Raw genomic sequence first — 11,944 nt, 5'->3', positions numbered from 1 at the left:
GAATGTGCGTTGGCCGCACTAATTACGTATGTGGGGCGCACGACACACATACGGAGTCCGCAAGTGCGACGTACAAAAAAAATTGACATTTTGCCCAAACCTGACACCAGCAAATCGTACGAAAGACGCACGTCGGCCATACGGAAGACACACGAGGCTGTAAGTTTGTCTTGCAACCTGAAAAAAATGTAAGCGCCCGTAGAGTTTGTTTGACATGACAAAGAACCTCTGTGGCCAGTCTATGGCTCGAAAATCAGCATGTCACACGCGTGCCCTCTGTGCGTTTCTTTACGTTTTTTTCATGTAGACCGGCCGTAGGAGCACGTACGGCTGGTTGTGACCGAGGCTTAACTCTGCCCCACTTACTGGTTTTGAACCGAAGTCCAACTTTCTTTGTTTGCAGGGTGTGGGACCTCCTTCATTTGTTTTCTTCGCACCGGGCAGGACCTGCTTTGTTAACGTGGTTGTGCCATACTGTGTCTCTAGACGTTACTTTAGGTTTGATGTTGTATTCTTGAAGGCAGACAAGACTTTGTCGCCAGTACAGAGTGTACAACGAACCTTTATGTTGCCATCCTTAGCTGAAATAAAATCAAAATAATGTCTGTATTTCCAGGTGCAAAAGGCGTACCTCTCTCCCTCCATATTGTTTACATCTGTCTCGTGCGCGGAGAGGAGATGACGTAACCTCATAGGAAACGTGTCACATAACCCAGGTCGCCAAAAATTAAATAAATAACCTATGTCGCTCGAGCCCCGTGGCCGGCGAGGGCCTTTCTGTGTGGAGTTTGCATGTTCTCCCCGTGTCCGTGTGGGTTTCCTCCGGGTGCTCCGGTTTCCCCCACAGTCCAAAGACATGCAGGTTAGGTTAACTGGTGACTCTAAATTGAGCGTAGGTGTGAATGTGAGTGTGAATGGTTGTCTGTGTCTATGTGTCGGCCCTGTGATGACCTGGCGACTTGTCCAGGGTGTACCCCGCCTTTCGCCCGTAGTCAGCTGGGATAGGCTCCAGCTTGCCTGCGACCCTGTAGAAGGATAAAGCGGCTACAGATAATGAGATGAACCTATGTCGCCCCAAAACGCAAAAATAGTAACGCACAGTGTATTAGATAAGTAACTTAAATCTGACTACTGGTTTGGAAATAGTACTGCGTTAGACTACTCGTTACTGAAAAATGTAGTCTGACTACAGTCACGCGTTACTGGCATCACTAGATAAGAGTCATACAAATGGCATGTTGTTTACATTGTGCATGCAGTGTCTTGCAAAAGTGTTCATCTCCAAGTGTTTGTCCTATTCTGTTGCATTACAAGGTTTTTTTTTTTTTATTATTTACTAAGGATCTGAGAGGCACAGAAATTCTCTAAAGTTACATTTTTCCACTACATATTTCGAGTATTAATATGTTGTAAATATAATGTGTACCTCCTGGCATACAAGTCTCTGTGGCGCAATCGGTTAGCGCGTTCGGCTGTTAACCGAAAGGTTGGTGGTTCGAGCCCACCCAGGGACGGGGCAGTAGTTTTGTGTCATGTTATGGATGTAAGGTTTATTATGCTCATAGGAAATGTATGGTACGGAGGACATAAATAAATGAGTACTGGGAGTCAGTTTGACGCACTGTTTTTGAAATTTATTGTTAAATGCTGCCAAAGTGAAAATCTTTTGCAAACTACACTTTATGAAGACCAAGAACTACAGCCCCCCCCCCAAAAAAAAAAAAAAGATTATATTCACGATGGTCAAATCACTTTGAAGTACTGAAGTGCATTCTATGTGGTCACTTTAACGTAGTTTGAGTTTAGCAAGACATTCCTTTTGTTATTCATTCATGCCCCAAAGTGTAAGCCTTTTCTGGAGACAACAATCCTACAACCCTCAAGACTCTCTCCATGAAGACAGTGAAACGCTGCCCTATAAAACAAAACACCCTCCACCAAAAAAAAAAAAAGATTTAAAATAAAAACCTATTTTGGCGAAGTAACTATGTATGACACAAAGATAGTTTTACCATTATATGTACGTAAACTGTTTGAACAGCTAACAAATACAGCTTAAGACAAGCCCGGCTAGCTCAGTCGGTAGAGCATGAGACTCTTAATCTCAGGGTCGTGGGTTCGAGCCCCACGTTGGGCGATTCATTTATTTTCCTCACTATGCTCTTAGAAATTCTTTTATTCATTTCTAATTTTCACGTTATTTTTCACAATATACAGTAGCTATTATATGTTTAATGTTCTTCCCGTGTCCGCATGGGTTTCCTCCGGGTGCTCTGGTTTCCCCCGCAGTCCAAAGACATGCAGGTTAGGTTAACTGGTGACTCTAAATTGACCGTAGGTGTGAATGTGAGTGTGAATGGTTGTGTCTATGTGTCAGCCCTGTGATGACCTGGCGACTTGTCCAGGGTGTACCCCGCCTTTCACCCGTAGTCAGCTGGGATAGGCTCCAGCTTGCCTGCGACCCTGTAGAACAGGATAAAGCGGCTGAGCAATTCCAGCGTTATGGACGCGACACTTGAACTCAAAATGGCAACAAATGACCCAGTGCATGTTTTATTGTCTCCCAGTATTTATTTAAACAGGTGTTGCATATTTTAAGGCTGTACCATACTGGAGAAGTGATAGAACAAGAACAATTCCCATAGTACATCTAGGGCATGCCAGAAAATGCCAATAAAAGATGCGTTATGGATGTGACAGAAAAAGTATCACTTTTCTTGGGTGACTGTACATTTTTATCAAACTCTGTGAAATTGTAAACCTAATGTCGAAATGGAGATATCCATTTGATAGAGGGGTCCAAGGTGAATATTAAAAAATCTTTGTTTAAAATATTTTGTATTTCATGCAGAGTTTCGGAAGGAAAAGTCAGCGTTATGGATGTGACGAAATTCCGTTATGGATGTGACGCGTCTGAAATAGACATGGCATATGTTTAGAAAATCAGCAATTTAACCACCATAACCCTTTGAAAAACTCTCTAAATATCAGCTAAAACTATCAAAGTTCTTAAATAATATTTAGGATGGCTATTGTTTTGCTGTTTTGTGGATTTTAGCATACATTTCTGTGGCTTGTGGCAATAATATAGAATTGTACATGATCAAAGTTGATTTTAGCTTGGGGTTTACATTATAAGAAAGAAAGACTGACATATTAAGGCGAAGGGAACAATTCTTGTGACAAATTGGTTCAACTTATTCACATCTGTAAAATACAGGCCTAGATGATCTCTCTGGGAGTGGTTTTGATGTATTACATGTTGCTTTATTTTTGCATGGTGAGGTTGACATTTACATGGAATTGCCCGGCTACAGATAATGAGATGAGATGAGATTATATGTTTAAAAACGTAATTTGCATACAGCATAATACTGAAGACCCGCCACATTCAGTCCTAAATTTCTGCCGCAACCGTTTTGTGTTTTGTTTTTGTTTAAATTCAGATCTATTAGTTTCAGCTATTCTTGCGTATAGACCCCTTTCACTGACGTCACCCGAAACCGGAAGTAAACAGACCCTGCGCCATTTTGGAAGACCAACAAACTCGTGATTAGGGGGAAATAACGGCAGCGGTATGTGAACCCACGAGAATAAAGTGGAGTGGCAAACGACTTAAACAAACAAATCTGAGCTGTTTTATTTATGATTTATTGGCCCAACAGTAGACTTGAAAGAAACCTGTGTGAGACTTGGCAAAAAACTGTGGATATAATGGATAAGTCTGTGCATGATCTGTGGACACTTTGAGGGAAGCAAACGCAAGAAATTCAGATTTAAAACATGCTAAAGTGGCCCCAAGTTGATAACTGTATGAGGAGCAAGCCTCCCAGACTTCTACAATTTAATAATAATAATAATTTAGGATGGTTTGGGGCTTGCTCGCTGCTGCCAGGTTGGTTGTTGAGTAGCCTGACTGTTTTTTTTTTTTCCTTGCGTGTGGTATCATTGTTGATGCGAGGTTGTTTTTTGAACATGCCAATGCGGACACGATTTCCCCTGATGAGTTATGACTTCAGACGCGATGCGTGTGTGTAGTATGGAATGCCATTTGAGACTCATTTATGCGCGAACAGAAAACCAACATTGAGCGCATGGCACCTGTTTTGAGCGAACAGAAGACCGATATTGAGCGCAGAAACGTGTTTTGAGCGAGCACATAAATTATACTGTGAGGGGGGGAATGAATCTCTGTGCGCAACAACAGCCCTCTGCGCGCTCTCTTTCAATCTCACCAGTGCTCGCGCAAATCCTGTACAGTGCGTTCCGTTTGTGCCACGACTGTCGGCCAATCACAACTATCCGCCAGCGTTGGATTGGCGGGCAACCTGACCAATCAGAGTAGCTGGGAGAATCGGAAATTGTGATTGGCCGACAGTCGTGGCACAAATGGAACGCACTGTACAGGATTTGCGCGAGCACTGGTGAGATTGAAAGAGAGCGCGCAGAGGGCTGTTGTTGCGCACAGAGATTCATTCCCCCCCTCACAGTATAATTTATGTGCTCGCTCAAAACACGTTTCTGCGCTCAATATCGGTCTTCTGTTCGCTCAAAACAGGTGCCATCATACCTGTCAACTTTGAGGTTTGAAAAAAAGGGATATTTCCCAGATTTTTAACTCAAAATAAGGGAAAATTTCAGAAAGTCATACCCTTCACCAAAAGTGGGTGTGTAGTTGAATGGGGGGCAATTTTCTATCTAGTATTTGTGATTTCCTGTACTCTGGTGCATGTTGGTGATAGCCAAGACCCAAACTCAATATGCTTATGGTTTATAGAGTGCATTTGTGAATAAACTATACATTTATTTTTATTTGCTTTCAGCGGTACCAGTTATTTCCCAAATTAAGGGCTAAAATACGTATCTTATGTTAAAATAAGAAAGGTCATTATATAACCAGTCAATAAATTCAATTCCATTGCAATTTATTATGGTTTTACCATAGTCATGGCCTCGGAACACTAGATAGATAGATAGATAGATAGATAGATAGAGTAATAAAGAGTAATATAAGATATTAAACCAAGAGTGATTTAAAATGGGTAAGTTTCAGATAGAAAATAAAATAGACAATGAGTGGATAAAACAGTTAATACACCAATTAGTTTACACTAGGCTATTTATGAGGTCTTAGCCAGGGCATACTTAATGTAAACATGTGTAGCTTACCTTTGATTATTTGGGAGGCTTTTGTTTTCCACATGGAAAATTTCTTTGCGATGGAAGAGTCTGGGAACATTCCAGCCACGCACTTGTTGAAATCATCAAAGAAAGAGAGGCTAATGTTTTTCTTAGCTATTAGCATCGCCATCTTCACCTCAGACCTAATCAGTGTTGCCAGATACTGCTGACGTTTTCCAGCCCAAAATATGTTCAGAAACCGCCCAACTTGGGCGGGAAACCTCCCAATCTGGCAACACTGGACATAATCACTTGTTCAGCCTCGCCTCCGGACGAGGGAGGACGAGGACGTAGTTCTGTAATTACTGATGCCTGAGAGGGCGGGGACGTGAATTCATGGCCCGACTTCCTGCTGTAAACTCCTGTCAGAGGCGCGTCATGAATTCTGGACCTACCGACTTTTTTATATTGTGAAAATACGGTATATTTTCTTGAAAATAAAAAAACGGGAAGACGGCGGGAAATAAGTCAAAATAAGGGATTTCCCAGGAAAAACAGGAGGGTTGACAGGTATGCTCAAAACAGGTGCCATGCGCTCAATGTTGGTTTTCTGTTCGCGCATAAATGAGTCTCAAATGGCATTATATGGAATGCCATTTGAGACTCATTTATGCGCGAACAGAAAACCAACATTGAGCGCATGGCATAAATGAGTCTCAAATGGCGTTCCATACATAACCAGAATTATCATCCATCGTGTCACTTTACTCTCGCTAGTACTTTGTTTTATATTGTGAGTGCATGTACTTGGTCTTCCAATATGGCGCCTAACAAAATCTCGCGGCGCGGTGACGTCATGTGAAAGGCGAAAAAGCTGAAAGCTCCTTCTCTGCAGTGCCTTGTTTAATTTTTTTGGTCCACCTTAATGCTCCACAGCTAACTGCAATGATCCTATTGCGCCTGTAGAGGGACTCATTTAACAAGGCTTCAGAATTTTATTTTATTTATTTAAAATAAATAAAGTGTACACATACTATTTTTTAAACTGGCCAGAGATGTACTTCCTTCAATGTAGTAAACCAAGGGAAGCTCTGAAGGCAAGCCTTGGTAAATGAGTCCCCCTACAGGCGCAATAGTGTCATTGCAGCCGGCTGTGCAGCATGTAAGGTTGAATGGGAAAATTCCATTTTGCTCACGTTGGTTATCACATGACCAAATATCCCAGCGTCTGTAAAACTGCAAAAGCAACAAAGAATATACATCTGAAGTGGTTTGTTGGCTCGGGTGAGACATTTGACCAATTTAAGCAAATCTGTGATCAAGCAATGTAGGTGCTCAGAACATTCTAAAATCACGTCATTTGACGTTCGTCGTACATGAAAGTCTCTGTGGCGCAATCGGTTAGCGCGTTCGGCTGTTAACCGAAAGGTTGGTGGTTCGAGCCCACCCAGGGACGACTCACCTTTTTTTTTTTATTATTATTATTATTTATTTTCCACTGGACAAACATGTATTTGAGAAATATACAAGTCGCATTTTTCATTTTCACTGAATAAATTATGCTGCTCAACATGGTAGAAGGTTTAAGTATTGTTGTGTACTCAATGGGCTTTATCTTGTATAATGTTAAAAACGACATGAACCTGCAAACATTCCAGTACATAGACTGTTTGCATAAAAGCAACCACAGTTACACAGTATCCAACAAGAACGTTTGTCATCACATGATCAAATATCCCAGCGTCTGTAAAACTGCAGAAGTAGCAATAAAATACACATTTGAACTGGTTTGTTGGCTCAGGTGAGACAGTTGACCAAATCTAAAAGGCCATTGTGTGAACCGAATGCACGAAGTCTCTGTGGCGCAATCGGTTAGCGCGTTCGGCTGTTAACCGAAAGGTTGGTGGTTCGAGCCCACCCAGGGACGTGTAAGTTTTTTTTTTTCTTCTTCTCCCACTGGACAAATAAAGCACAACTTTATTCATCACACACTTGTGAAATTCCTCTCTGAATTTAACCCATCTGAAGCAGTGAACACACACACATGCACATACACGTGAGCAATGAGCGCACACACACATATACCCAGAGCAGTGGGCAGCCATGGTAACAGCACCCAGGGAGCAGTTGGGAGTTACGTGCCTCGCTCAATGGCACCTCAGCCCAAGGCCGTCCCATATTAACCTAATACATGTATTTGAGAAATATACAAGTCCCATTCATTTTCACTGAATAAATTATGTTGCTCAACATGGCATACAGTTCAAGTTTTAAGTTTACATGTGGTTACTCAACGAGTTTTATCTTGTAAAATGTTCAAAACAACATGAATCTGCATACACTCCACTGCACAGAAAAGTAACCACAGTTACGCAATATCCAACAAGAATATTAAAGTTTCATTTTATAACTATATTATGCCTCCTGCTGGAATCCACTCTCCACGATTGTCCGAAACACAAGAGGAAACAGCAAGAGAGCAGTTGACGCCATGCTTTCAAAAATGAGGCCAAAATGGCCCTGTCTGCGCTACTCGACTATTTATAAAGTATTTCATGAATATCACAGTTCTTATGTTTTCTACGTCACAAAGGTTTGTAAATTAATACGACACCATAGCTGTAATTCTAAAAGGGTTAAAATGGGACTTGCTGACACTGAGGTAAACTTTGTGTCAGTGTTACTGCTGAACGGAAAAAAAACTGACATGAACGCGCACAAGCACAAATTTGCGATTGCATGTGTTTTCACTCACAGAATGTGTGTATATGGGGGGTAAAAAGGCCTGATATGTACCTTACATGAACATTCAAGTCTCTTGTGCTCACTCCACATCAAAATTGATGTTTACTGGCATCGAGAAAATGGTCACTGGCTCAGTGATGAGTGTGATGGTTGTGTTGACTAGTAGTTGGCCATTATGCACTGGAGAGATTCAGCCCAATATTCAGCCAAAAACTTACAAGTATTAAACAGAAATGGTAGCACAATGTGTTTTTGGTTTCTAAAATCCATGTAAAGAACTACAGTTCATACTGCCCCACAAAAACTTAGTACCTGTCTCAGTAGACCTTCTTATGACCAATTGGCATTTTTCGACCCCTGCATTCTTCACATTGGGTCTATCTACCAAACTTTTCCAGCATCTCTCAGGAAGAGCTTGTGTAGCTTTGCGAGACAGCAATGCTGATAAAATTAGTGACAAACTTGTACGCTTATCCATGAACACCCACAAATAATTGGTTCGTACTTTGCACAAACAGGTACCAACCAGGAGTGGGTTTCCCAAAAGCCTCTTAACGCTAAGAGCATCTTAACTAGGAGAGTGAGTGTTCATTGTGATGCTCGCTCTACCATTTAACGATGATCTTTGTGTTACGATGCTTTTGGGAAACCTACCCCAGACTGATAAGCTGCAGGTGCACTCTTGCTACACATGAAGTGACGGGTTTAGCATCATGTCCCACCCCCTGGCTGAAATGGAGATTTTGATTGGTTTCACCAATAAAATAGGCATGAATTCCATCTCCAACTCAAACTAAAATGTTTTAAGAAGTCACTGGATAATGAAAAAGTTTTTAACTTCCCTAAACTCTAATGAATATTGTTGGTTCCCACAAAGTAAAAAAAAACATCTAAATTCCAAATTCTTTAATTTATTGAAATCTATATTTTCCAAAGTGCCTGTACAGCTGAATTCAGAAAGATGCCAACACAGACTAACACCACACAAAGTATGAAAAAGGGGGGAAATGAATTCAGGTAGGCCTGTTAGATGATTGCTACTAAAAGAGCTAATAGCCATCATTTTCATACAACCATGAGATTCCACAATCATGTCATTCAGGCCAAGTTTACATTGGACCGTATCTGTCTCGTTTTCTTCGTGGATGCACTGTCCGTTTACATTAAAACGCCTGGAAACGCCGGGAAACGGGAATCCGCCAGGGTCCACGTATTCAATCCAGATCGTGTCTGGTCTGGTGCTGTGTAAACATTGAGAATACGCGGATACGCTGTGCTGAGCTCTAGCTGGCGTCGTCATTGGACAACGTCACTGTGACATCCACCTTCCTGATTCGCTGGCGTTGGTCATGTGACGCGACTGCTGAAAAAGGGCGCGGACTTCCGCCTTGTATCACCTTTCATTAAAGAGTATAAAAGTATGAAAATACTGCAAATACTGATGCAAATACTGCCCATTGTGTAGTTATGATTGTCTTTAGGCTTGCCATCCTTCCACTTGCAAGTGGTAAGTGATGCGCATGCCCGATATACACCGAGATCACACACACAGCGGCTCAGTCCCAAATCACTGCTCGTGCGCTTCACTCGCGCGCTCTGTGAGCTGTGCAGGGCCGGAGTGCGCACCCTCCAGAGGGCACTCGCTGTTCAGAGCGGAGTGATTTGGAGCGCAGGATGCCTGCGGAGCCGAGCGTATCCGTGTATTGGCGTTGCTGTGTGCACGCGAATCGTGTATTGGCGTTGCTATGTGCACACTAATCGTTTTAAAAATGTTAATCTGATGAGTCTGCTGATACGGTCTAATGTAAACCCCACCTCAGCCTCCACATACATCCAGTTGCAGTTTATTAGGTGCACCCATCTTGTATCTATACATTAGGTCAAGTCTCAGGTCAGCTCCTCCTCATATTATACTTGATTCAGGGCCAAGTGGAGAGATATCATCTCTCTCAGCTGGCCTGAGAACTTCTGGGGACCCCTCAAGAGGAGCTGGACTCTCGCTGCAGATAGAGAAGTTGAGGTTGACCACCACAACCCCCGCAAGAAAAAGCATTATTAGTTAAATGGATGAATGAATGTGCAATGTAGGTATAGCATTGTTGACTGTGATGCGTTTTTGTGTATGGGGGGGGGGGGAGTACCGATACAAGTAGTATATCTTCCTAGCAGGGCCATAACCAGGATTTTTCAAATACCGAGGTCAAACATTGCGATGCATCTTATTTGCCAAAAAAAAAAAAAATGTCCTAATATGGTGACTTTTCATACATTTTGGAAACGAGTCAAAATCACAAGCCCAACAAGATGAACATGTAGGTGAACATGTTTATTTTAACAATTTCAAAACTGCACGATCACAAAAGTATTTTGTGTGTGCGTGAGTGAGTGGGTGAGAGTTTGAGTGAGTGAGTTAGTGTGAGTGAGTGAGAGAGTGTGAGTGAGTGAGAATGAGAGTGTGAGTGAGTGAGTTAGTGTGAGTGAGTGAGAGAGTGTGAGTGAGTGAGAGTGTGAGTGAGTGAGTTAGTGTGAGTGAGTGAGAGAGTGTGAGTGAGTTAGTGTGAGTGAGTGAGACAACGCAATCTAGCCGAGCCTGAATGGACTTCAATTGCTTTTTAAAAAATATCTGCCCTTTTCAATAGCAAAATACTAGACGGTTATTGGACAAAACCGACTAAAATGCTCCATTCGGAGACTGAGCCTCACTGGAGATGGGAGTCAATAAGAGGGGCGGGACAAGACTTCCCGAGAGGAGGCTCATCTCCAGCTGGTGATTGGAGGAGGAGCTGTGAACGCGGCTGGGCTGCTCATGATTGACAGAAAGCAGTCAGAGGTGGTACATCATGTTGTAAATAAAATGTGAACATTAGTTTGCTACCCGTTTTCATTTCCGTTCGAAAATACAACCAATGATCAAAACAATAGTGTCTTGTGTTCTCGTTAGCCTATAGTCTGGTAAGTTAGCAAAATAGCTCAAGTCTCATCAGCACCCAATAACTTCATAAACAACAGGTCACGACTGTCCAGCCTTTTCTGATCTGAAACGCACCAAATCAAATCGAGACGAGAGAATAAAAGAGTTTGTGCCGCCTGGAAAACGAAAATCCTATCTAGCTAAGTGGCTTCGACTGTTGCTGCTTGAAATGCTAATTAAAATTGCACTGTTAATGATCATAAGCATTCCGGCACATAACTGTCAGTGACTGGCAAAATTAACTCACCTTCTTCCCTCTTTCTTTTTCTCTCACTTGTTGACTTTCCAGAGCTGAGTTTGGTTTGTTTTAGTGTAGTAGAATTCTTCATCTTATGTCAATTTTCAGATTCCACGACTAATTGACAAACTGCCTGGCTGCGGAGTCGGACCTTGATGAGAACACTTCTCAGCTCTTGTATATCCCGTGGTGCTGAGCTGACTATCGCGAGGCTGCCTGATATGAAATGTTTCCAATGTTGGATATTTCAGCTTCGTTTAAAAATGATTATGTGGACTTTATTTTTAGACAAACAAATGAGAACAGGGGGATGCAAGCTGAATTTAGAATTTTCCACCGATCAAAGTCAGAACGATTTTCATCATATATTAATTTCACATTTCTGAGTGAAAAAAAAAAATACCGTGGGAAAAAAATGCAGAGGACATGACCTCGGTGTCCTCAATGGTAGTTACGGCCCTGCTTCCTAGCCATTTTATTCCACACCTACCTTGTTTGTCCACTTCGTAGTTAGAGATTATACAGTTAGAGTGTGTAGCTCTTTACCCAGGCACAATCTGTTGTGATCTAGCTGTACACCAGGATCAGCTTCTGACAAGTTAAATAATATATTTAAAAAAAGGCAGAGTTGACAAACTTTGCAAAGCAACCAATAGGCTACACTCAGTAATTGTGTACCAACAAAAAGCATGTGCATGGTAAGGGAGCCCAGGTTTATTCTACAACCCCGCTTCCAAAAAAGTTGGGACAAAGTACAAATTGTAAATAAAAACGGAATGCAATGATGTGGAAGTTTCAAAATTCCATATTTTATTCAGAATAGAACATAGATGACATATCAAATGTTTAAACTGAGAAAATGTATCATT

At 41.8% G+C, this 11,944-nt stretch overlaps 4 non-coding genes across 4 annotated transcripts; all 4 read left to right on the top strand.

Annotated features, from left to right (window-relative positions):
- Positions 1 to 1,440: 1,440 nt before the first annotated feature.
- Positions 1,441 to 1,514, top strand: trnan-guu (transfer RNA asparagine (anticodon GUU)). The gene has a single exon. It is a non-coding gene; the product is annotated as a tRNA-Asn (tRNA).
- Positions 1,515 to 2,064: 550 nt separating this feature from the next.
- Positions 2,065 to 2,137, top strand: trnak-cuu (transfer RNA lysine (anticodon CUU)). Its single transcript has one exon. It is a non-coding gene; the product is annotated as a tRNA-Lys (tRNA).
- Positions 2,138 to 6,503: 4,366 nt separating this feature from the next.
- On the top strand, positions 6,504 to 6,577 carry trnan-guu (transfer RNA asparagine (anticodon GUU)). Its single transcript has one exon. It is a non-coding gene; the product is annotated as a tRNA-Asn (tRNA).
- Positions 6,578 to 6,974: 397 nt separating this feature from the next.
- On the top strand, positions 6,975 to 7,048 carry trnan-guu (transfer RNA asparagine (anticodon GUU)). Its single transcript has one exon. It is a non-coding gene; the product is annotated as a tRNA-Asn (tRNA).
- Positions 7,049 to 11,944: the final 4,896 nt, after the last annotated feature.

The sequence above is a fragment of the Neoarius graeffei genome, chromosome 1 (assembly GCF_027579695.1).
Source record: "Neoarius graeffei isolate fNeoGra1 chromosome 1, fNeoGra1.pri, whole genome shotgun sequence".
Lineage (NCBI taxonomy): Eukaryota > Metazoa > Chordata > Actinopteri > Siluriformes > Ariidae > Neoarius > Neoarius graeffei.
The sequence above is the reverse complement of the archived record's forward strand: the minus strand, read 5'-3'. Positions and strand labels throughout refer to the sequence as shown.